Here is a 23,494-nt window from a genome sequence, read left to right as displayed (position 1 = left end):
TTCTTCTCCTGCGTCTTCTGTCCTGCTGCTGCTGGTTTTCCCTTGCAAGGGTTTCGTGGGATGACGACCGCGGAAGCCTTGCCTCCCCCGCTGCCGGGCACGACACACGGCCGATTGGGCCGAGCCCCGTGGTTGCCAGGACTCAAAATATCTCTATTGTCCATCATATTTTTCTAGGGAATGATAATTGAGGTGGTTTCCCGTTGCCTTCCTCAATAGTGTTTTTAACGTGACACCATCACTTACTGGCCGCCCCACTGGGGTCAGACGCCATTGCAGCCGCCTCACTGAGGAACAGACGCTGCGTGGACTACCTTTCGTCTGGCTCCTAACCTTCGACCTATCTGGCATGGGTGACCCTACCAGGAGCAATTTTTATTACTCCCGCCAGTACAGCTCTAGGGGTCATCGGAACGCACAAGCCCTTCCACCACGTCAAGGTTGTAGTCCGGGGAGGGATATATATATATATATATGTATATATATATATATATATACACTCGTATGTTGAAAAAAGATGTTAAGAAAAGACTCGTAAAAACTTTTATATGGAGCAGGAAAAGTGGATAAAGGGGGTATTGAGCGGCAGTGGGATGTTGAAGACTGCAATAGAGGGGAGAATGTTAGGCAAACGAGGAAAGGGAAGGAACAGGATAGGGATGTTGGACGGGATGAAGGGAGGAAGAAATTACTCAGAGATGAAGAGGGACCTGATAGTAGGATAGTGGATTTTGTGTTTTGTTAGGAGTCACAAAATGTTTTATTTAGTAGCTGTGTCCATCCAAAAGCCTACCTTAACCGGTAGATTACCTAATAATAATAATATATGTAGAATAAATGTCATGTGTATGAATCCTACCTATCATCTTGCTTCAACGACCCACTTCGGCTCGAAAACTTGGCCGTTGAAACAAGACAGGTGTAGATTGGAAAAATTCGAGAAATGGATGTAGAGAAGGATGGAAAAGGTGAAAGGTACAGAAAGGGTAATGAACGAAGAAGTACTAGGCATGGTGGGGGGAGGGAGAGAGGGAATTGCTGGGAGAAATCCAGAGGAAGGTTGATGAAGAGCATTTTCATTGGAGATGTAATTATGGAGACTGTGATTGCGGGGTGAACATTGGGCAAGTGAGGTAGGCGGAAGAAGATGATAGGCATGTCGGATGGAATGAAGAGAGGTATATATAGAATGTATTCGGAATAAGAGCAGGGTCTATTGCATCTGGCACCAGGTTGTCTTGGGAAAGGTTAAGAAATGAAGGGGTATTATATTTGTGCCCATCCAAAGTCTACTTTAAACGTTAGGCTACCAAATAACAATATTACCCATTCTCTAGTCCTTCCCATTCATGTCATTCTGTACCCGGGTGTCTACGATTCTGTTGTTATAATTTAATTCTTAAGCGTGAAATTAGTTTGAAGTGTTAGTTGATTACCTGTACGAGAAGTTTATTCAAGAGCTTAGAGGAAGAACTAGTCTGTGACCCCACACTGCTCCCGACTGAAAGATGCTTCTAAAAGTCAACCTGATTTAAACCGTATAAGATGGAAGGTATACATATATATTTTTATGTAGCTCAGAGAACTCTTCCCGTAAGAAATCCATCGGTAAAAACTAATTTCGTAGGTCTCTGGTTTTTTGCACAGATATTATGGCAATGAGTTACATTATTAAGTAGTCATATGTATAAAAATTTTAAATGCGCAAATGTGGGGACGTTTTCAGAAAATATATTGACAAACTACTAATTAAAACGTTTCAATTGAATTGAATTAGTTGAAAAAATTTTAATGTAACCTTTCTTGCTACTTGGAGCGGCGGAGTAGTTGTGTGAACATGTACTTGTACTTGTGTTTAAACATTGTGTATTGAAATTACAATATTAAAAACTAGAGAGGTTATTATTTACAGTATAATATTTCGATGTCACGGTTGATCTCTCGTGTTTTATGTTCGATTCCCATAAATCTTCGATATTGGTAATGAAATGAGATTAGACAACAAGGTCACGAAATGTGATGATGCAGATAAAATTATAAGCGTGAATTGATTTCATTAGTGAGTCCTGATTCGCAATGTGACAAGGTCGAAATACTTTTTATTTACTTTTTTTGCGCCAGGTCATTTCCATATCTCCTGAAATGTTCCTCATTGGCAGTCTCAAGTCTTGAGTAGCTCTGTTCTGTATGTAATTTCTGCCTCGTTATGTTTTTCCACGAACATTGCAAGTTGTACGAAAGTCATCCTGTGTTCCTGATGGAAATCAGATTATTTGCATTTTTTAAATAAAAAACGTATAAAATCAAGTCAATTTTCCAGGATTCAGTACGAGAGGAATCGGATAAGGATTAAACCTTAAGGAAATAAAAGTAATGAGATTCTCGAGGAGTCGGAAAGCTAATTTGAATTTCAAAGTAGAATTGGAATAAACTAGAGCAGGTGAAGAGATTCATGTCTATGAGCATTATTTTAGAGGAAAGGGAACATAGAAGGGTGAATATAAGGAGAATAATAGCGTTAGAGGAAGAGGCATTTGTAATAAGAAGAGAATTGATGACGAGTATACTGAGTAAAGATTGACAAAAAAAATTGAAATGGGCCTTAGTGTTTCAGAGACGTGAGTCAGTGAGACAAGCAGATGAGCGTAGATTTCAGGCTTTTGAAATGTGGGTGGAGAAGAATGGAAAGAATATAGGTTGGACATTGAGGAAGACAAAGTCCGAGGTTGTTAGAGGATGGGCGAAGAGAGAAATAAATGCGGGGAAATCCGAAATAGGCATTGGAATTAAATGTAGGAAATATTGAAAAGTAATGTTTGGTATGCTGTAGACCGTGATAGAAAGGAGAACGTTGGAAAACCGGGATGGAAAAAAAGGAAGAATGAGGTCTTTTTAGACAGCATGGAGGCAGGCAGAAGTTACGAAGAAATGGTGTAACAAACAAGAAGTGCCCACGATACTGGGAAATAAATTGTCGTCCGTGACCGTTCAAAAGTTTCATCTTAGATAAGCAGAATACCTTAATTGACTGATGAGTGAAAACATATATTTTGTAATGGACGTTAAAAAACAATTGTAAAAACAGTTGTAGAAATTGAATTAAAAACGACAACGATTACCATCTGGTTAATGTTGCTATATGTTTTCGTTATGCTAACATTATATATTTGTAATGTGTTAATAGAAAGGGGTTGGAATGGGATAGAAACATTGGACGTAATGAAAGGAGGAAGGAAGTTTTCGGCATTGAAGATGGGCTAATTGTAATGTTAAATGTCAGGTTTTGTTTTTTTTAAGAGATCCTACAGAAATGTCACCGTGCCATTTGGTAGATTGTGTCCATCCGAAACCTATCTTAACCGGTAGATTCCCCATAGTAATAATAATTGTACTTGTATTCATTACTCTTATTAATTTTCGTTGGTTGACCATTTTTAAGCGTCGTTGGAGACGTGGTAACGGTATATCCTACCGATCCAAGGGTAGCGGGTTCCATTCCCGTTTGCTTGGGTTTTCCTACACCTACGACTTTCTATTCTTCGTCTTCCTTGCGGTCCTTATATACTAAAAATCTGATGCACAATTCCAAAATTTGGCTGTTTTATCGATTATATTCTCGATCAATTATAACTAAATAAAAAAACATGGAAGTTATTGCTGATAAAAATGTTGCTTTGTTTCCATGGCCGTAATATTTTCATCGCTAGTTCAGATTGTACTGCTTGAGAAAAGAACTGTTAACTAAAGGAATACTAAAGAAGAAAGGGGAAGAAAACTCCAATGGCCGTAAGAATTAGTTGCCAATCTCTCGTCAGACCAATTGTTGTGTTGGTGTGACGGGAATCACGTCAGGGACCAACCACAACCTCTCGACCAGAATACCCTCTGTGGTGGTTTACGGGAAATTAATCCGCGTCAGGGACCAACACACAGCCACACGCACACTATCCTGACTGAAATCCTTCACGAGGCTGTGAGACCCTGTTAAAGAATTTCAGATGGAGATGGAATCCTTCACGAGGCTGTAGAGTAGACCCCGTTAAAGATTCCAGGATATTCTCAAGCACACACTCTGTGACTGGCACAGACCAATCACACACACAAGCACTCAAGAAACGCACACACACTCAAAAGGGCCCAACTTCTGGGAGAATCTGGACACAGGTAAAGAGCAACTAGGAAAAGTTTCCTGTGATTCCCGTGATTCCCGTCACACCAACACAACAATTGGTCTGACGAGAGATTGGCAACTAATTCTTACGGCCATTGGAGTTTTCTTCCCCTTTCTTCTTTAATTGAGAGGCCGTAGAGCTCATTATTTCTTGCTATAAAGGAATACTGATCGTCACCTTATTTTCTTTTGTTTCCGTCGTAGTTTGACGACGACAGTAAAATGCCTACCGCAGTCACGTGATTTAATAATGTGTGGGTGCGATCTTGGGATAGGAGGTTGTGTTGTCTTGGAAAGGAAACGGTATGAGTGCTTGAGGAATGCCTGGAAAAAAGAGTTCTCTTCCGACGCCCCCCCACACACACCCACACGCACAAATAAGGCCCACACGATGAGAAGATTATCCATTTCGTCAATTAAACGGGATTCCCGGGCCACAATAAAACAAGGCATCGTCGTGGGGAGTTGGGAGGAAACAGGAACTTTACGAAAAAAAACAAGGAGGAATGGTTGGGGGAGAGGAGTGATGTTCGAAGATTTTCTCGCGACACCAGCGCCAACGCGCCTTATTTCTCCTTCCCTTCAAAACTGAGGCGGAAGATTGGTGAACTTTTGGTGCGGGTGAGGGCATCATCGTGTGGGGGAAAAAAGGGAGAGAGAGAGAGATAGAGGGGATATATGGATGGTAGATGAAGATGGGGGAGGAGAGGGTTGGATGTCTCTGTGTGAAGGGCGGGAAGGAGTGGAGGGTGAAGGGAGGAGGAGAAAAAAAAAGATTCGAGGATAGGTCTCGGCCTTCCTCGCCGGAATACACGGACCTCGAATTTGAACACTCAAGTTATCGATCCTCCCCTCTCCTCCTTCCCTTCCCAGGGCCTCCCCTACTCTCTCCCAGCCCTCCTCCGTCTGTCCGGCGATGCTCAACTCCAAAACATCGCAATTTTGATGCCATGGGAAAAATTGGAAGAATCGCTAGTTTTCCTGAGGAGAAGAGAGGTGAGAAAAATGAGAAAAATCACTGTGAATATCACGGGTAGTCAGGCTGGTCCAACAAAGAATATTTTGGCATCAAGCATGCGAAATATTTAAGAGTAAATAAGAGATATATTCTAGATCTTCATTCTCATTCCTTTTCATTTGTCAAGGATGGCGGAAAGTAAGTTTAGCTAGATAGGGGGAGGAAACATAGGCATGTTTAACTAGTTGAAGGTCAAGCGAAGGAAAGTATGTGGCATTGAAGAAGGGTTTTAATGTAGCGTGGGGTGTCAAGTTGTTTGGTGTTGGATATAAATTTTAATTGTAGCGGGTTTCTACGCCCATGCAAAACCTAGCCTGATCAATAAGAATTTTTTAGTCTCTTCTTAAAGCAGAACAATGGCAGACTACTACAGTAGTGGGGAGTTTCCACAAAGTTAAGCCAGAAACTATACGGTTTGCTATTGTAGTTCCTGATTTTTATTTACCCGGTCCAAATCTTTAGCGCAGATGTAATGAATGTCGGCACCTCCATAAAACATTTACCAGCAAGATAGTCGTTAATGTCGCTGGCAATAAACTCAAATCTTTGGAATGATTTCGTGGAAGGTATGAATAATCACTAAAAATATTTTTCAATTACTCTTTTCCGTGATACAGCTTGAATGAGCTGCCTATTGCGCTGAGTTAACTTTTTTATAAAGTGTCAAAATACGTGTAAAATCGTTACCAAAATGTAAGTGTTACGTTTCTTTTTTACCCTCGTTACCAAAATGTTTATTTTTAGTAATTTACTTTGAATACTCTGTTATCTACTGGATTACATTTTAAACATACAATTCTGAAAGAAAAAAGGTGGCAAACGTGGATGGTTTTAAGATATTGGTATCTATTGAGATGTATCGAGGCAATGAGATAACATTGAAAGTAAGATAGATGACGAAATTTAGGAAGGAAGATAAACTTTATTAAATCCATGCGGACTATTAGAGCGGGAATAAATGTCGAGATAGCGGAATATTCAAGACTAGTGAATATGTGAATGTGAAGCAGATGGAAAATTGTATTTTTTTCTGTGGATTGAATGTTTTAAATATTTAGTAAAATTCCCTCACATCATGATATTTTAGTGGCGTTGAGATGCCACTTTGTGTTGTGTAAGAACAAAATACGTGAACATCAATCACCATTGTGTTTCAATCGACTGCCGACATGAATGGAGATTATGGCCGAAATATGTGTTCGGCAAAAGGTTGAAACATATTATGCAAATTACAGTAGGACTTCGATAAATTTAATTAGGTACACTTTGATTGAACTTCGTATGCTCGCCTTCATTCTGCATTTCCTTCCTGGTATTCTACTCACCCACCGTCTCCCTCCTTTCTCGCCCAAGAACTCTGCGCTAAATCCGCTCATGCGTTTGCTCATCTTCTCCTCTCATCTCCTACGCCACTCTTCCCTTTGCTCTCCCTCCAACCTTTTCCATACTTTCAATGAGTACTTGATGATCGAATGCATTCGGAATCAATGCTATTACTTTTTACTTCCATCCGGATAGTGTTTCCTATGCTCTTATATATTCGCTACGTGCATTTTCATCGCCAGATCACTTCAAAAATGTGATAGGATTTTTCTAAATCATAATTTTCAATCTTCTCGTGAGGAGTGTTTCGCCTAGTATCCTGAGGATCCATCGCGAACTTTATTCTGTAGTTATTTCATGACCAAGTATCTAATTCCTCAGATTATTTTTTATAAACCTTAAGTTTTTTAGAAGATTCTCATTTTTCTCAGCAGTCTTCCTATCGTTATAAAAAATCATAATTCTTTACTGGTGCACAACCTGACTTGCCATTTCACACTAAAGTCTCCTTCAATTCATCATAATTTCTGCCTCCCTTCGTTCCGTTGCTTCGTTATTCCTATGCTTTCTTCCCCCTACCCAACCACCCTAATATTATTCATTATATCGCAGTAATCGACATTCCATCGCCAATCGGAATGCTATTTATCCATTTATTGTATCGTCTCGTTTGAATGGACGTGAATGCGGTTTCAATCGGTAAATTTTGGATAATTAAGTTTTACGATTGACACTTCCGGAAGAATTTTTTTTGGTTGTACTTATATCTGACTGAATCTCTTGCCTCAAGCACGGAAAATGAGTTACGAGCTCGTACTTTTCTAGTTTCATTAATTGGAAAATATACACCTCATGATGGTTCCGCTTCCTCCTTTCGTGACCGTTCATCTCACTATACCGTCGTATATGACCCGTGAACTATCGCTTGTGTCTTTCTTTTCAATGTTACTATCTTTTACGGTTCTAGAAAATTCGTATATCATTATGTTCCCATTTCTTTAAGTCCATTTTTCCTTACTGTATGCATTTATACGTATATATATGTCACGATTACCAGGATGCTGAAAATGCCTCGATGCTGTGTTTGAAAGAAATGAGAAAATGTGTACCTTGTTTTATTCAGAGAAGGGTTTATCCACGATTAACCTTTACAAACGAATAGTTACTATTTGATAGGGATTGGAAGAGGTGTAAGGCAGGGTTGTCCATTATCACCGGTTTTGTTCAACGTATATGTGGAGGAAAAGATTAAAGAGGCATGGGAAGAACTGTGGGTAGGAATGAAAGTCGGTGGGGAATTCATAAAATCATTTAGGTGTGCTGATGACCAAGCTTTACTTTGTAAGTCAGCCAAGGAATTGCAAGCATTGTCGAGTGAATTGGAAATTCAGTGCGACAGGTATGGAATGAGAATCAATGTTAATAAAACCACGGTTGTGCGATTTTCTAAAAAGAAAAAGGCTAAGCTAAACATTAAAATAGGATGACAAAAACTAGAGCAGTTTACGTATCTCGGTAGTGTTTTGGACCAACACGGTCAAAGTATTAGGGACGTAAGGAGAAGAATTGCGCTAGGCAAAGAGGCTTTCACAAGGAGGAGGGAGTTGATGACAGGGACTTTGAGTAAGGATGTTAAGAAAAGACTCGTAAAAACTTTGATATGGAGCGTAGCTATGTACGGCGCGGAAACGTGGTCATTGAAGCGGGGGAATTGACGTAGACTGGAAGCTTTTTAAATGTGGGTTTGGAGAAGAATAGAGAAGGTTAAGTTGACCGAAAGGAAAACAAATGAGGAAGTCCTAGGTATGGTGAGCTAGGAGCTAAATCATTAGGATGCCAGAAGAACTGGATGAAGGGCAGGATTGATAGGAAGTTGAATGTTGAAGACTGTGCTGTTGCAAACGATGAAAGGGTAGGAGTAGAATAGGGATGTTGGAAGAGATGAAGGGAGGAAGGAAGTACGGAAAGATGAAGAGGCACTGGCTGTAGAGTAGGTTGCTGGATTGTGTTTTGCTAGGAGCCACAAAATATTTATTTGGTAGTTTTGTCCATCCAAAACCTACCTTAACTGGTATTTTTTTTTATTTAAGGGTAATCTACCGGTTAAGGTAGGTTTTTGGATGGACACAACTACCAAACAAATATTTTATTACTCCTAACAAAACACAAAATCCATCATCCTATTCTATATCAGGTCCCTCTTCATCTCTGAGTACCTTCTTCCTCCCTTCATCCCGTCCAACATCCCTATCCTGTTCCTTCCCTTTCCTCTTTTGCCCAACATTCTACCCTCTATCACAGTCTTCAACATCCCACTGCCGGTCAACACCCCCTTCATCCACTTTTCCTGCCTCCATAGGATTGCTCCCAACAAACCCCTCTCTTCGCCCACCATACCAAGTACTTCCTCATTTGTTTTCTTCTCTGTCCATTTCACCTTCTCCATTCTTCTCCACACCCACATTTCAAAAGCCTCCAATCTACGTCTATCCTCCTGCTTCAATGACCACGTTTCCGCACCGTACATAGCTACGCTCCATATCAAAGTTTTTACGAGTCTTTTCTTAACATCCTTACTCAAAGTCCCTGTCATCAACTCCCTCCTCCTTGTGGAAGCCTCTTTGCCTAGCGCAATTCTTCTCGTTACCTGGTATTCCTCTCCTTAACTGGTATATTACCTTAAAAAACTCAGTCAATCTTATATCTTAGGGGTGATTGGCGAAGGGCAGAGTCCCTACGCATACCTCAATTTTAACTAGCTGGTGTGCAACATTTAAAAAAATGATGATCGACTGTATTGGTAGGTTTTTGAAACGAATTCTTCAGAGAAACAGATCATTTGTAAAATAAATATTTCCTTTATTCTGGTTGTTGCCAAATTTTGAAGCTCTTAAGATGAGTTTACGGCTTTTTATTCATCTGATTTATGTATTGAGAGAAATGGGAAGGATTCGTGAGAAAAATGGTGGGCGGTTAAAAGATTTTTAGATTTAAAATTTTGGTGTCCTTAACCTTGGTTTTGTTTTGATTTCGGGTTATGCGAGGGAAAAACCAATATTTAAATCACTAAGTAACGGATATTGTTTACCTATCTGGTTTTGTCGGAGTAATCAAATCATTCGGAATGATGTGCGATGCGAATGATTCCCTTGATTTCGGTGTCAGAAGCCAACACGAGTTTCCTGCACCCTTGAAATATCTACGTCTGTATTCAATGGCGTCGCGCCAAACTCCACACCCTTATTATCTTCTACATTATTTCATTTACGGATCAAATTGCACTTCATAAGAGTATTCTCCGATGCTTTTTATAATCCGACCTTCCTACAATATCCACTTCTCTTCTGGAGAGTGCATTGTATTAGACGTTATCAACAACATTGTCCCCTGATAATTACGATATATTTCATGAAAGTGACATTAGGAATGGGAGTGAAGTTTGATGTGCCGACTTAGTCTTTTGCCTAATGCCACTTGATTGACATTGTCTATTGTGACAGTGTCTCTTGATTGTCATTATCCTACCGCGCGCGGTCATATTTGGGTGAAAATAAGCCTGGTGTGTATTCACCCCCTACCACTCACCCTAGCGGTAGCTTGCAGGGTACTTAAATAAATAAATATATCCTTGATTTTAGGGCCCGCATCAATAGTTTATCTGTAGTAGTAGTATTTAGGGGAGGCGACCGACAGCTGAGGTCATTGGCGCCATAGGGGATGTACAGGAAAGGCTGAAGGGGTTGAGTGTAACCCGGCGTCGGCATTAGCTTGCTCTTTACGAAAGGCGCCAAGGGGTCGGCAGTTTAACGTCCCATCCGACGGACGGCGTACTCACTCAAAGTGCCCTCCACAAAGCACCTCAAGTAGGAATCGAGATACCTCTGAAAAATATTAAACACCGCCGGGATTTGAACCCGGGCCTTCTGGGTGGGAAGCCAGTACGGAAGCCCCCGCACCATCTCGATCCCCGTTTTTCTGTAAAATTCTGTTTTGGTTACATTGTCAGAGCAACACTTAGCAAAAAAATTATTGCGATTCCTTGGGAGTTCACGGAATTCTTAAATCATCATTTCATCCAATCGACGCAGCAAACATCCAGCGTATTCTCGTAAATTACAATTAGACGACCTGAGATTCTCTTTTTTCTCTCATTTAATTTGAGATTTAACTCACTTCATCATTCATCATCGTCCGTCGGTAATCCGCTCCCAGATCCATTGAAACTCGGATATTCCACTCTTGATCGTAGTGGCTCTTGTGTGCTAACACTTGTCCGATTCGGTTATTACGATTTGGTAATTAGATTGCTTCGATTGGCGAATATTCAACTCATTTCTCTCGGCACAACAGTTCAACTTTTATTGAAACTCACACGAGTGCGATGGAGTTGGTCCTGTAGCATTTATCGGTACCTTCACCTTTCCCACTTGGGCGAAGAGCGCTTAACGCTGACGCCATTGGATTCTTGCGTAAAAATGGAACTGCTGTGATCGAAAAACGGATCCAAACCGAAAATATTCCTGCTTCGATGAACTTCCTGGTATGATTTGAAGCCTGCAGGTTTTAGACTGATTTTCCTTGATAAAGCAATGAAGATTCAATAAAATCGCTTTTATTTTAATGGAGCATTGGAATGTATTTGCGTAAAAGTACACAGTTTCTGAATGATCAAGAAGTACACTCTCAGGTTCTCGCACAATTCATCTGGTTCGACTCGGATGCCCGATCATGGCCGACTTTGCCTCTAATCTTTTTGTGCCTTTAAAATTTAGTCGTTCGAAGTTTTCTTTGTTTTTTAGCTTTGGATGTTTTTTTCGACTAATTTAGAAGAAGTCCAAGATACCGTGAAAGTGAGACAGCTCATGACGCATTGCTAAATCTTTCGCAAATGTAACCGCGAGGGTGAAAGCTCTCCTGGTTTTTCAACATTTGCATGTACTCCCGAAGTAGAAAACCCGCACTTTTGATACAGCTCGGAATAAAAAAGTAGGAGGAAAAATGTCATTGCGGGATGAGAGTTCGGATGCTGTAATCACTTATTCGTGACCAGTCGACCGTCCTCACGTTCTCTTCCCCACTTTCCGCCTTCCGCCATCATCATTCTCTGCGGAGTGGGCTTGGCAGGAGGTACTCACTCCTCACCTCCCCCCCCCCCTGCACCCGGGTGCTCTCATTCAGCATCCCCTTTCGTAGCTAACTCTCAGCACGGAGCGATATCTCGACGCACTTCGCTACTCGCCACACCCCTTCAATTCCCACTTCCCCTATTCAACCGCATGGATGTACGCGGTGTTCTCTATATCTCCCGCCCAGTCATATCGTTGTGAACCCACACCTTCGCAGACACATATAACTCCGGACCGTGGCACGGAAACCCGCAGCCCTCCGTCAACTTCAATCAGCCGGACCTCCACGGGGAGCCGCCCCGCACCGGCCAGCTCTTACATCAACTCCAGCCAACCACCCCCCCCCCCCCCATTGCCGATTAGCCCTCGCGTTTCTGGCTTGCTTTCGCAGCAGATCCGATGCGCATTCCGCTCCAGGTGAATCCCTCATGCTAGTTCCCGTATCGTTAGGCCAATGGAACTTGGTCGGAGGTTTGAGGGGGGAGGTCGTGGGTAAGGGATCGTGAGATATCGGGCGAAGTAGGGTGGGATGTGAGGGTTGGAGGGGAGGTGGGTCGGGTGGAGGGCAGACTTCTCTGACCGGCCATAGGGTAGGTAGACGAGGAGTCGAATCATGCGAGAAATCAGCGAATTAAGGCCTCAGTTACAACGTCGCGAGATTGGGGTTGCCCAAAGAATTTTCATCTCACCTTACCGGCGTTGATGACGTGCACTCTTTAAGTAAATATGTAAAGAAAAGTCTGGTGAAAACATTTATGTGGAGTGTAGTTTTGTGTGGCTCGGAAACTTGGCATTTGAGCTGAGAGGATTGGCATAGACTGGAGTGATTTAAGATTCGGTTGTGGAGAAGGATGGTAACAGTGAAATGGGCCGTAAAGAAGACAGGCGAGGAAGTTCTTAACACGGTAAGAGACGACTTTTGGGAGACATCCGTAAAGGCACAATATTTTAATTCAGGAGAGACTGAGTGGCAATGGGATGCTGAAAATGGTGATAGAGAGGAGAATAATGGTAAAGCGAATTCGAGTGAGGGAAATAATAAGGATATTTGATGGATTTAAGGGAGGCAGAGCGTATGCTGAAATACACGATGAGTTATTGTGATGTGAAATATGAAATTAAAGAGCACTTTGTGTCATGTAAGTTAGGATTTGTTTTTGAGTGCAAAAGAGATATACTCGTATTCTATGTATGTATTACATCAGGCAACGTAGCTCTCATAAGGAGGAGGGAATTGATGACCGGGATGTTCAGTCAGGATGCTAAGAAACGGCTCGTCAAAACTTTTATATGGAGTGTGTTTTGTACGGCACGGAAACATGGTCAATGAAGTAGGATGATAGACTTAGATTGGGGGCTTTTGAAATTCGGATGTGGAGAAGGCGAAGTAGACAGAAAGGCAAACAGACGAGGAAGTGCCAGGCATGGTGGGGAAGGAGTGAGAGATTTTAGGAGGAATCAAAAGGAGGCAGGAAAGATAGGACGGAATGAAGGGAAGGGGACGTATGAGGAAGAGGAGCTTATTTTAGGGTCGAATGTCAAGTTGTGTTTTGTAATGAAAGGCAATGGAATTGTCGCTGAACCATATGAAAGCTTGTATCCATCCAAAACCTACCTTGATCGGTAGATTACTGGTAGCAACGTGGTCTGTAGATCAAAAGTGTAGAAAAATAATGCATAGACTTTTAGATGACACTAATTTAGGTGGACTGAATGGTTAATGGGGCTGATCAAGATTCTATTATCTCCCGTAAAAAGAAGCTTTTCGCCTTTCGAGACGTGAGTGGGTATAGTGTACTATTATGGCTGTCTTTTCGCCCCTTGAGAAAGCGAAGGGTTTCCTGGTGACAATACCGCCCACGACCCCGGTTCATCCTTCGGACCTTCATCTGTGCCATCAGTCGCCTTCACCCCCTTCATCCTCTATACTTTTCCACCCTCCCCGCTTCCCCTCCTTACGTTCTGCTCCCCTCAACACTCGAAGCCGACGAATCCTCGCTTCCTACCTCACGGTCCGATCCGCTCTTGCAACGCCCCCTCACACAAGCCCCCCCCCCAACCCTCCCATCCCTCGTCAAAGTGTCCGCTACCCCCTCCCGCCCCTTTTCCTCTCTCCCCCACCCATTCGACAACGGGTTTGAAAAGAACGTTCCTGCGTTTGGGATCGATTTATCGGTTTCTTCTGAAGAATATATTTTTTCGTCGACTTTTTTTTTGTCAAGGAGACGGCTGGATCTCTTTTGTGTGTGTGTGCGTGTGTAAGTGCGTTTTTTTCAACTCTTTCGTGCCCTACGTTGGTTTTTTCCTCATATTATTTTTCACTCTTTCGTTGCGCGTACGCAGGGCTTGCATCGGCTGGGGAGTGTAGAATCCGCGGTGCTCCGTCCCCGTCTGTTCGGTTTAATTAAGTGTCCGAGTAAATTCACGGGGAATGGTTTCATCCGAGTGAGAGGCGGTAAAAAAAGGAAGGGGAAAAAAAGGGGCAAGGGAGTGACATTTTCTAAACTTGGATTCGAATGTCGAATTAGATGTCTTGATTTTGATCGCGAGTATACTATATTTTGTTTTTATTTTATTCGAGATGTTGGCTTGATCATTCAGACGGAATTTTTCGTTGATAACGAAGCAACTGTTCAACATTATATTGAATTGTTGAAACTCCTTCAACCCCCCCCCCCTCACCTACCCTCAACCTTCTGTTCAGATTACTACAAACTTGGTAACAACAACTACCTAACAGTAACCAACTAACTTTGAAATTTATTGAAGAATAGCCAACTAACATTGAAAAAATCACCAACAAGTATCTCCATGCAATCCCTTGTCTTATTTTGCATGAATTGATTTATTTTTATTTATTATTATATTTTCTTTTAATTCGGTAAAATACAGCTTTAGTGTTATCCGTATGTTGGTTTTCGCAGGTTTTCCACCCTCCCCTTCATGTGTATGTGTTTTCCTGCCGTGGGTTTTTTCGTCATGGATAAAAGCCTCATTCCTCACGTTTTTCCCTAAATTTTATGTATATTTCTACAATCTTTGTATTTATTTATATTCATTGTAAATCGTTTGTCGTTATCTAGTTCATTTTGTTAGTATTATTTAGCACTCAAAATGTAGTCATATTTTCATTGAATGTATTTTTGACGATGGGTTAGATGGAAGAAGGGACTGCCCCAGTCCTAATCTCCCCTGAAGAGAATTATTTTTATTACAATATTTTTATCTCCTCCACCTTCCCTTAACAACGCATCCCTCACCCAATCTTACCTGCTTTATATAATAATGGACGCAAATATTTTGCCTTTAACCGTTAAGATGACGATTTTATTTTGAAACCGTATTGTTCTACTGTAACGTTTTCCTGTAAAATGGCTGCGAAGTTAATTTTTCGCGACATGATACATTTTTGAATAAGTGGGAAAGTGTGCATAATTACTCCAGAGAAAAAGTAATAGAATTAAAAAACGGTATAGCTACCAACTGAATAGAACAAATAATGAACTGTCATGACCAAATAATAATAATTCTAGTTATCAACACTGTAATAGTTAGATATTTAATGTTGTCAATAACATCAAATAAACAAGCATGAAAACCTATTGGATAATAAAAAAAATGGAAATAGCTTGGATTATTCTACAGATATTCGTATTAGTCATGATTTCTATACCATCTTTACGCCTTTCTATCCCTAATGGATGAATCTCTGCCTTTCGTCTCATGAAAAGGATCCCTACTCCTACTCTAGCAAAATATTTAAGGTAGAGAGACTTGCAAAGAAAATAGCTTTAGTATCGAAAGTCGCAAAACGATTACATAGCGTATTTACTGATGTGGTACATCACCAGCTGTAGACAGAGCACGTTGACGGCAGTATATTTATAGCGTCATTCAGTTACCCCCACCTTTCATCACATGTATTCTCAGCTTAAAATCCTTAAAGGAGATGTAGCAGTCGTTGGCAGTTCGCCGGGTGGAATTAATCCAGTCCTTGGGCATATTTTCTCAAAATTATGTATTACAAGTTTTCAGTGGCTACCTTCGTACTGGTCATCGTCTGATAGATGTTAATTATTTTTTAGCCCTAGGTAATATTACATTTTTTTACTGATAAATTATTTCTTTTAGCCTTTACAACTGATATTATTATAAATGATATTCTACCAGTTTAGGTAGGTTACTCGTACCATCGCTCGCAGTTCTACGCTTCGCTCAACATGGCATAACGTGGCAACCTGGAATACAATAAACCCTTGTTCAATTCCGTATACTTTCTCCCTCCCTTAATTCCGTTCAACATACCTCTTCTCTACCTCCCGCCTACCTACCTCTTATGCCTAGCGTTCACGCATTCACACTGCAGTCTTCAACGTCCCACTGGCAATCAAAACGCTCTGTATTCGTCTTTCCTGTCTCCTTTGGATTTCTTATAACACTTCTCCTTCCCCCTTTATCATACTTATTACTGTTTCCTTTGTTTTCCTTTCCGTCCTTCTTTCCTTTTTACATTTTACACACCCATATTTTTTGAAATTCTACATGATATAAATGTAGGTGCATAGGATGGGACGATTTTAAAATTGTCCAGATTCGTGTGTTGGGATGGTTGGGATCCAGTGCAAGGTGCCAATTTCTTTGGAAGCGGCGAATCTGGAGACCTTAAAACGTAAATTTTATGGCTCAATGAGATCATTACGAGTTAATGTATCTCTCGCGTAGGAAAACTTAAAATGAGGTCCACCTGGTGAATCTATAACACTTATGATTTTTCACCGATTGGAGAAAACCATCTCTATGTACAGAAGGGTCGGAAACCAATATGTGGGGGCGTAACCAAGTGGCAGTGAGGTACATATCGATCTAAAAGCGTTAAGTTGTGGATCGGCGGAACGATTTAAATAGTACAGAGTGCGTTCCGAAGGTAATGGAATTATTTTTCAAAAGTAATTCATTGAGCAAATTTGCACAAACACTTGAAATTCTTCAAAGCAATGTCCTTGGGTCTCTACACATTTTTCCAGCCACTCTGCCATGACCGGTACGCGCCCTGAAAGGCGTCTTCGGGGACCTCTCGCAAGGTCTTCGTCACGGCTGATTGGATCTCTTCTATGGACGAAAAACGGGTTGCTTTCAGGGCTGCCTTAATCCGAGGGAACAAAAAGAAGTCGGCTGGGGCAGTGTCAGGACTATAGGGGGGGAGCGGGGCAGCGTTGGCACCTGGTGCTTAGCCAGGAACTCGTGGACTAGTAGCGCGTTGTCGTGATGGAGTTGCCAGGTAGCGGAGATGTCTTTTCTCGTCCTGATGGCCCTTTTTGGGAGTCTTACCAGCACATCCACGTAGTAGGCAGTGTTAACTGTCTGTCCTTGAGGAACTCACTCCTTATGGACCACTTCTTTACTGTCGAAGAAGAAAATGAGCATTGTTTTCACTTTTGATTTGATCATTCTTGCATTTTTGGGCTTGGGGGACTGGTCGGTGTGCTACCCAGGGCTTTGGCGTTTTGTTTCTGGGTTTTATTCTGGGAAAACCCAGGTATCATCACCAGTGATGACGTTGTTTATATAGAGGTTCATTTTCAATACGTTACGAAAGTTCACTTGAACTTTCCGTTCGGTTGTTCTTTCGGTTCACGGTCGGCGCGCACAGGTTTACAATAAATGACGTCCTGCCGCTTCCATTGGTCGGAGAGCACTGAGACTGGTTTCTCAGCAAAGCTTAATAGCCCCCCACCTTTTTCAAGTTGTTCGATCGCACTTCAATCAATAGGAGCGGCGCCGGAAATTCAATTGCATTACTTTTGGAACGCTTCCTGCATGTAGGGGAACTAAAAAATATGCTTTCTATTTCGTTTAAGTATATACATATAAATTCGCACGCGTGTGTGAAACATAAGAAGTTTATTTCCTCTATAAATAATCCGTGCCTACCTCATGTTTTTTCCCCAGTGTAATTTATTTACTCCCACGGAGATGGCTGCATTCGGGTGCACGATTAATTTAAAATGTATTGAATGCGTGGATGGTCCAGTAATAGGGTCATCAAGTAACTTCTTTTTGCCAGGGAGTGCGGGAACTCGAACTTCTTCAATTAAATACGGCATCGGAACGCAAGGAGCGTGTTCATGAATCTCCAATTAATATTTTTAATGTCATTTAGTTTTTTTAAGTTCTCGCTTGACTCTCAATTTGCGTTTTAATCGTTCCTTTTGAACCGCCGAGCGACATTTCTTCAGGATTACCCGGAAATATCGATTTTTTCATTTATTTGTCTTAATTACCCTCAGGTGAGCTCTCTACATTTGCAGCCCTTCTTATTTCGAAAATTTACATGTTGAAAGCAAAGGCTATGGATTAGACGCCTTAGAACATTTAGAAATTTTAAATAGTGTTTGTTTAAATGAAAATATTGTTAACGAATTTCTGTAAGCCTCCCACTCTCCCCTCCTTAAAGTCCCAATCCTCACGGTGGCCGATGACACCGCCCCCTCCCCTTCATCTAACCCTCTCTAATCCCCTGACTCACGAGAGCTCTACAATGTAGACTTCTCCCTCCCGCTCCACATTCCATCAACATCGCGGAGGGGACGCCAAACTGCCCTCCCCTCCGGCACGCAAACCAATCCTGACTTTACCCCTCCCAAACCTTCCTGATTATCTCCACCCCACCCCCGCCCTGGCTGTATATATAAGAAGGGCTGCAAATGTAGAGAGCTCACCTGATGATGAAGTTTTACTTCGAAACCCGGGTCGTGTGAATAAATCGTTTTCGTGTGGAACTACAAAGTTAGTCCTTTCATTTATTTATAATGAATCGGTTCCATAAAGTTACGCCAGAAACCATTAATTAATTACCCTCTTAGTAAAGTGGGTAGGTATGTAATTACCCTGAGTGTGTACCCCATATATGGTGGAGATACGTGGATATTAAAGAAAGTCAGGCGAAAGTTGTTTGGACATTTTTGAGATATGAGTTTTGAGAAAGAAGGGAAACCATATGTAGAGCAGGACGAAGAAGAATAATGATATGAAAAGTTGACAAGTTTGTTGAGTGAACTCGAATTGAAGGTCGTAAGATTTAAGTGGCATTGAAAGGTAAGGATGGGGAAGCACTAGGCATTCATTGTAGGGTAGAGGAGATGGTTCTTGTCAAATAGCCAAAAGAGGGAAGAAAGGTGAATGTCGAGTATTTCCACTGGTGATGGAATATTGAAGGCAGTGATAGAAGGGAGAATGTTCGGAAAACGAGACAGGGGGATGCAGAGAATGGGTATGTTGGACCGGATGAAGTGAGACCCTAAGTACTCAAGGCACTAAGTTATGTGGGGTTGAAGAAGACGGTTGCTTCGGAATGCATAATTGAAGTAGTCTTTCATCTACATCTACGTAATACCCCGCAAGCCGCCGCAAGGGCGTGTGGCGGGGGGTGATAGGTCACCAACCGTAAAAAGGAACAATACCACAGGCAAAACAACAACATGGAAAGTAACACCCACAGCAGCGCACACACTCGTGCAAAAATCCCTTCAAAATTTTGTCAGAAGTGGGATTCGAACCCACGCCCGGAGAACCGGACTGCGACCTTAACGCAGCGCCTTGGACCGCTCGGCCATCCTGACATGATGAAATGGTGGCATACTGTCTTTATCTTGTACCGTATTAGGTGAAGCATATATGTTACAAATGTGGTAGTGGTTATTCTGTGTTTGTTCATCCATAACCTACTTTAACCAGTAGACGACTGACCTTAGTACGAGATATGATTTATGCCGAAATTCATTGTTACATAAACTCTAAGGAGAGTTTTAAGGACTCATTGTAGCTCTCATAGCATGTGGATATAAGCAAGAAAAATTTTTGAGGGATTTTCAGGACCTACACCAATAAGTTAGGTTAAATGAGATTATGTTCCTCTGGCGCAGAAACGGAAGGTGGAATTTAGCATGCAGATCGACGGTACTTGATGCACGTGCTTCAGCGAAAAATTGTGGAGTTTTGAACATGATGAATAAATTATCAATTTTTTTGCTCGTCAAATTTCTCGCATCGGTTCCTGTAATTTTCGAAAAGTATGATTATTTTCCGACAATTTTCAAATCTCGGGCATGTTGAGAAGGTATGAGTAATGGCAAAGGAATTGATGTAAGAACCTTTTCCACTCTTCTAGAACTGGAATAATATGATGAAATCGTTAATCATGTGCGGCAGCTGTGCTTCTTTTGTCTTTTAAAGAAGATCTCTTAAATTGTATTCATCAATATAATCATTCATAAACTTGTGCTTACTTGACATGGTTGCTAATACGTGTATTTTCTTAATTAACCCGTCGCTAACCTATCGGTTATTCGTGACGTCAACTGTCTCTCTCGTCAGCGTTGTGGGCTAGTGTATTTTAACCTCTGTTTGCATGAGAATTAAAAAATTTGATTGTGACAAATACTAAAAATAACTTTCAACGGATTGTAAACAGGCGTTTGTCTTGAAACAATAGCAGTTTTTCAACATGGGTTACTTTTGTAAACTACGCGAATTACTCATAAGTTTCTTATCTCATGGGCGTCTATATTTCTTTGATGTATCAAGGATGAGACTGATAGGAAGCAATGACACCCTGGACGCTGAAAATTTGCTATCGATAAGTCCATGTACATTTCCTTTCGGTCTCTAAGATAACTCTCACAATATTTACTCTGGTAAAGAATTGGATGTTTCAATCTAGTATTGATTCTTCATATCTGCAAAGGTTTCAGCGTATTTTTTTCTGAGAATGGCTCGGTGCTTTGTGTATTTTCACGCTAGTTTCTCTAAATGGGCCGCTTTTCTCTCGATTTTACTTAAACCAATGATCTAAGGAAAACAGGGAAGCAAGATTAAAACTTCGCAGTTAATACTTGAAACGGACATTTGAATTACTGGAGATTGAACATTATGGTGATCTGAACTGGTTAGTCAATTTACAACTACAGTATTGACTAGGAGTAATGCAGTGATCCATGAAAAACCTACCTTAAGGCGCTTGACTGTTACTAATAACAATAATAATACATTTGTTTTAATTTTCGGTTGCATCATAAATACGAGGCGTTTTCGAATAATAAAGGCCGCTTATTATCATTAAATATTGACAAGTAAGAACAAAGTTGTACGCATTCAGCGCTATCTAGTGATTCTTTCCGCAGCCTATGAAGTTATTGTTTTGATTCAGTAGTCGTTTGCCTGTTGGCGAATGCTGGTAATAATGTCCGTGGAAATCGTTTCTCTTGCCAGTTGTGAAGGACGTGTTGTGATTCCATTTTTGTGTTCAAGAGGATCATCAGCTGCCCAAAGGTCATCGCTAGCTGTGCCTAATTTATGGACCTACAGCAATGATTGTATGGAAGGTTAAAAAATGCTGAGGAGACTTCAAAAATTGCGCTACAAATGTGCATGATGAAGAGCGGAGTGAAAAGCACAGTATCCAGATCGATGAAATCGTTCAACAAGTTGATCAAGAACTGCGATCCGATCGACGATAAGTGCTCTGGCCGATTAATTTATTATTTTTGGACGCGCAACTATTTACACGATTATTTCAGAAAAGCTCGGATTTCACAAATATTGTGCCACGTGGGTCCCGGGAATGCTTACTGACTAGCGCAAGTAGCAAAGAATGTTTAGTGGACCGGCGTTTTTTGTCCGCCATTGACATGATGAAGATGGCTTGACTTTGCGCCTAGCGACTATTTCCTCTTCTGGCACTTATCACAGTGACTTAGTGGACAACGGTCTCATGAAGACGAGGAACTCCGTGGATATCCGTAATTCAATTTTCAGGCAGTCGATTCATATGCTGAGGGTTTAAAGAAGCTTGTGGAGCGTTACGCAATGTGCTTAATGTTAAACAGCAATTATGTTGAAGATTGAAATATGTTTGTAGGAAACATCAATCAAAATCTTTTGGCACGATATATTTTTTTATGAACAAACGGTCTTTATTTTCAGAATATGCCTCGTATGCATCCTTTTTAGTGTTTCTTTTAAATATCATTAAATGCTTATAGTATTTTCTGCGTTATGGATAGTTTTCGTACGGTTATGGCCAATTGTAATTCAAACTTCTTTTTTTTCCAGGTAAGTGTCAACATTTCTGCTTGAATTTCTGCGATGACTGTCGGCATGTAGTATTGTCCGGAGGCTGTCTTTATCGGCGTAAGTAAGCCTGTATGGAAAGAGACCATTCGTTTCATGTACGTATGTTTTTCTCATTGCGCATATTGTTAAGTTACCGGTAAGTATTAAGGTGAGCATCTTGTTGAAATTACTTGAATGAGATAAAATCGGTATTTGTCGATGCTACCATATTCACATTACTCTAGCGTCTTGTCTTGTCTAGGTACGCCAAATGCTTGGGAAAAATCAGTGGTTCATTCGAGATTGAAATTTTAGAAAATTGAGTTGGAAAATATGACACTCTGAATGATTTCTCACATTTTCATTTGAAATTTTATATCAATCATTGAAATTCATGTAGTTCTAACAGAAAATCTTGGTTGGATTCAATTGAATCTCTTTTAAATTATGTCTGATTCGAACGAATAATTTCATTGGTGGAAGTTTAAGTTCTAACATTTTGAGTTATTAGGAATTCAATTAAACAATATCAGTCGCGAGTCATTGAATTTAAATGGAGAAACACAATTTTAGTTCTCATGTACTTGAATTGAATGTATGCTTCCCGAGTGCTCTTGAATCCAGATATTGCGATGATAATCGTTTCGTTGATTGCGTTGTCATCGCCTATTAATTAAAATTTAGCCGTTTTTACATTCCCGTGGTCACATCATTTTGAAAAACTTTCGTCTATTATGTAACATATACGTGTTGTTAAATTTTTGATATAATTAATATTCGCCTAATTATTGTCGGATTCTAGCTTTGGTAATAATTAATAGAGAGAATCATATTTCAATGGGTTTCAATTGGTTGCCGAATTTTGGAGAGCGAATTTAACTCTTTTATGCGTACAAAAATTCTGTTAAATACCTTGGATTGGGACTATTTTATAATAAACATGCCAGCTTCTGTATTTGACGTTTTAAATTTGGTTTGTTTGTATCAAATGTCAACTGCCTGAAAAAAACTTAATTTTTTATCATGGAAAAGTTTATTTCCTCGGTATCTAATTAAGAAATGTAAAAAAACTGGTAGTTTTCAAATCTGTTGCGGTCATGTAAATAATTGCAAAGACAGGAAACTCGTTTGCCATTTTCCATGAGAAGGGGGCACTTGAAATATGAAATTGAGCGACTATATTCCACGAATTTGTAGAACTTTACTTATTCTTTAATGTTACACACAAGTTGTCGAACAATTTTGATTCAAATACATTATACCTATATTTGTTCAAGATTAGTGTGATACATCTAACATTAATTTTATTAATACATGTAAATGTGGTTTGCTCTTGATTTCATCAGTTTAAGACCGCATTTTGCTCCACCACAGGTGCCTTATGAGTAGCAATTAAAATTTTAACAAAAATTTAACTTAAAAAAATAAAAAAACTGTTTGTCAGGCATTATGCCATTTAAGTTGGGGTTAAGATTGACTCAGAATGAATGCTGATGCAATTTTCCTAAGAAAACCCAACCTTACCCCGGACACTATAGGTTAATAATCTCTTCTTCAATTCCGCATACTTTCTGCCCCCTTTCGTATGCCCATTCTTTTCCTCCCCCATCCACACCTGACCATCATGAGGATGTTGAAGACCTCAATTACCGTCTTCAACATCCCATTTCAAAACGAAATGCTGAGCATCCATTTTTCATTCTTCCTTCGAACTACTCCCAACTATCCTCTCTCCTCCCTTCTCAC

At 40.6% G+C, this 23,494-nt stretch overlaps 1 protein-coding gene and 1 non-coding gene across 2 annotated transcripts in view; one reads left to right on the top strand and one right to left on the bottom strand.

Annotated features, from left to right (window-relative positions):
• LOC139695307 (protein groucho-like) overlaps positions 1–23,494 on the top strand; it is a 777,395-nt gene that overhangs the window by 220,962 nt on the left and 532,939 nt on the right. The window lies entirely within an intron of this gene.
• On the bottom strand, positions 19,174–19,257 carry TRNAL-AAG (transfer RNA leucine (anticodon AAG)). The gene has a single exon. It is a non-coding gene; the product is annotated as a tRNA-Leu (tRNA).

This window comes from Hetaerina americana, unplaced genomic scaffold (genome assembly GCF_022747635.1).
Source record: "Hetaerina americana unplaced genomic scaffold, ioHetAmer1.1.p SCAF_6, whole genome shotgun sequence".
Taxonomy (NCBI): Eukaryota; Metazoa; Arthropoda; class Insecta; order Odonata; family Calopterygidae; genus Hetaerina; species Hetaerina americana.
This window is presented reverse-complemented; position numbering and strand designations above follow the sequence as displayed.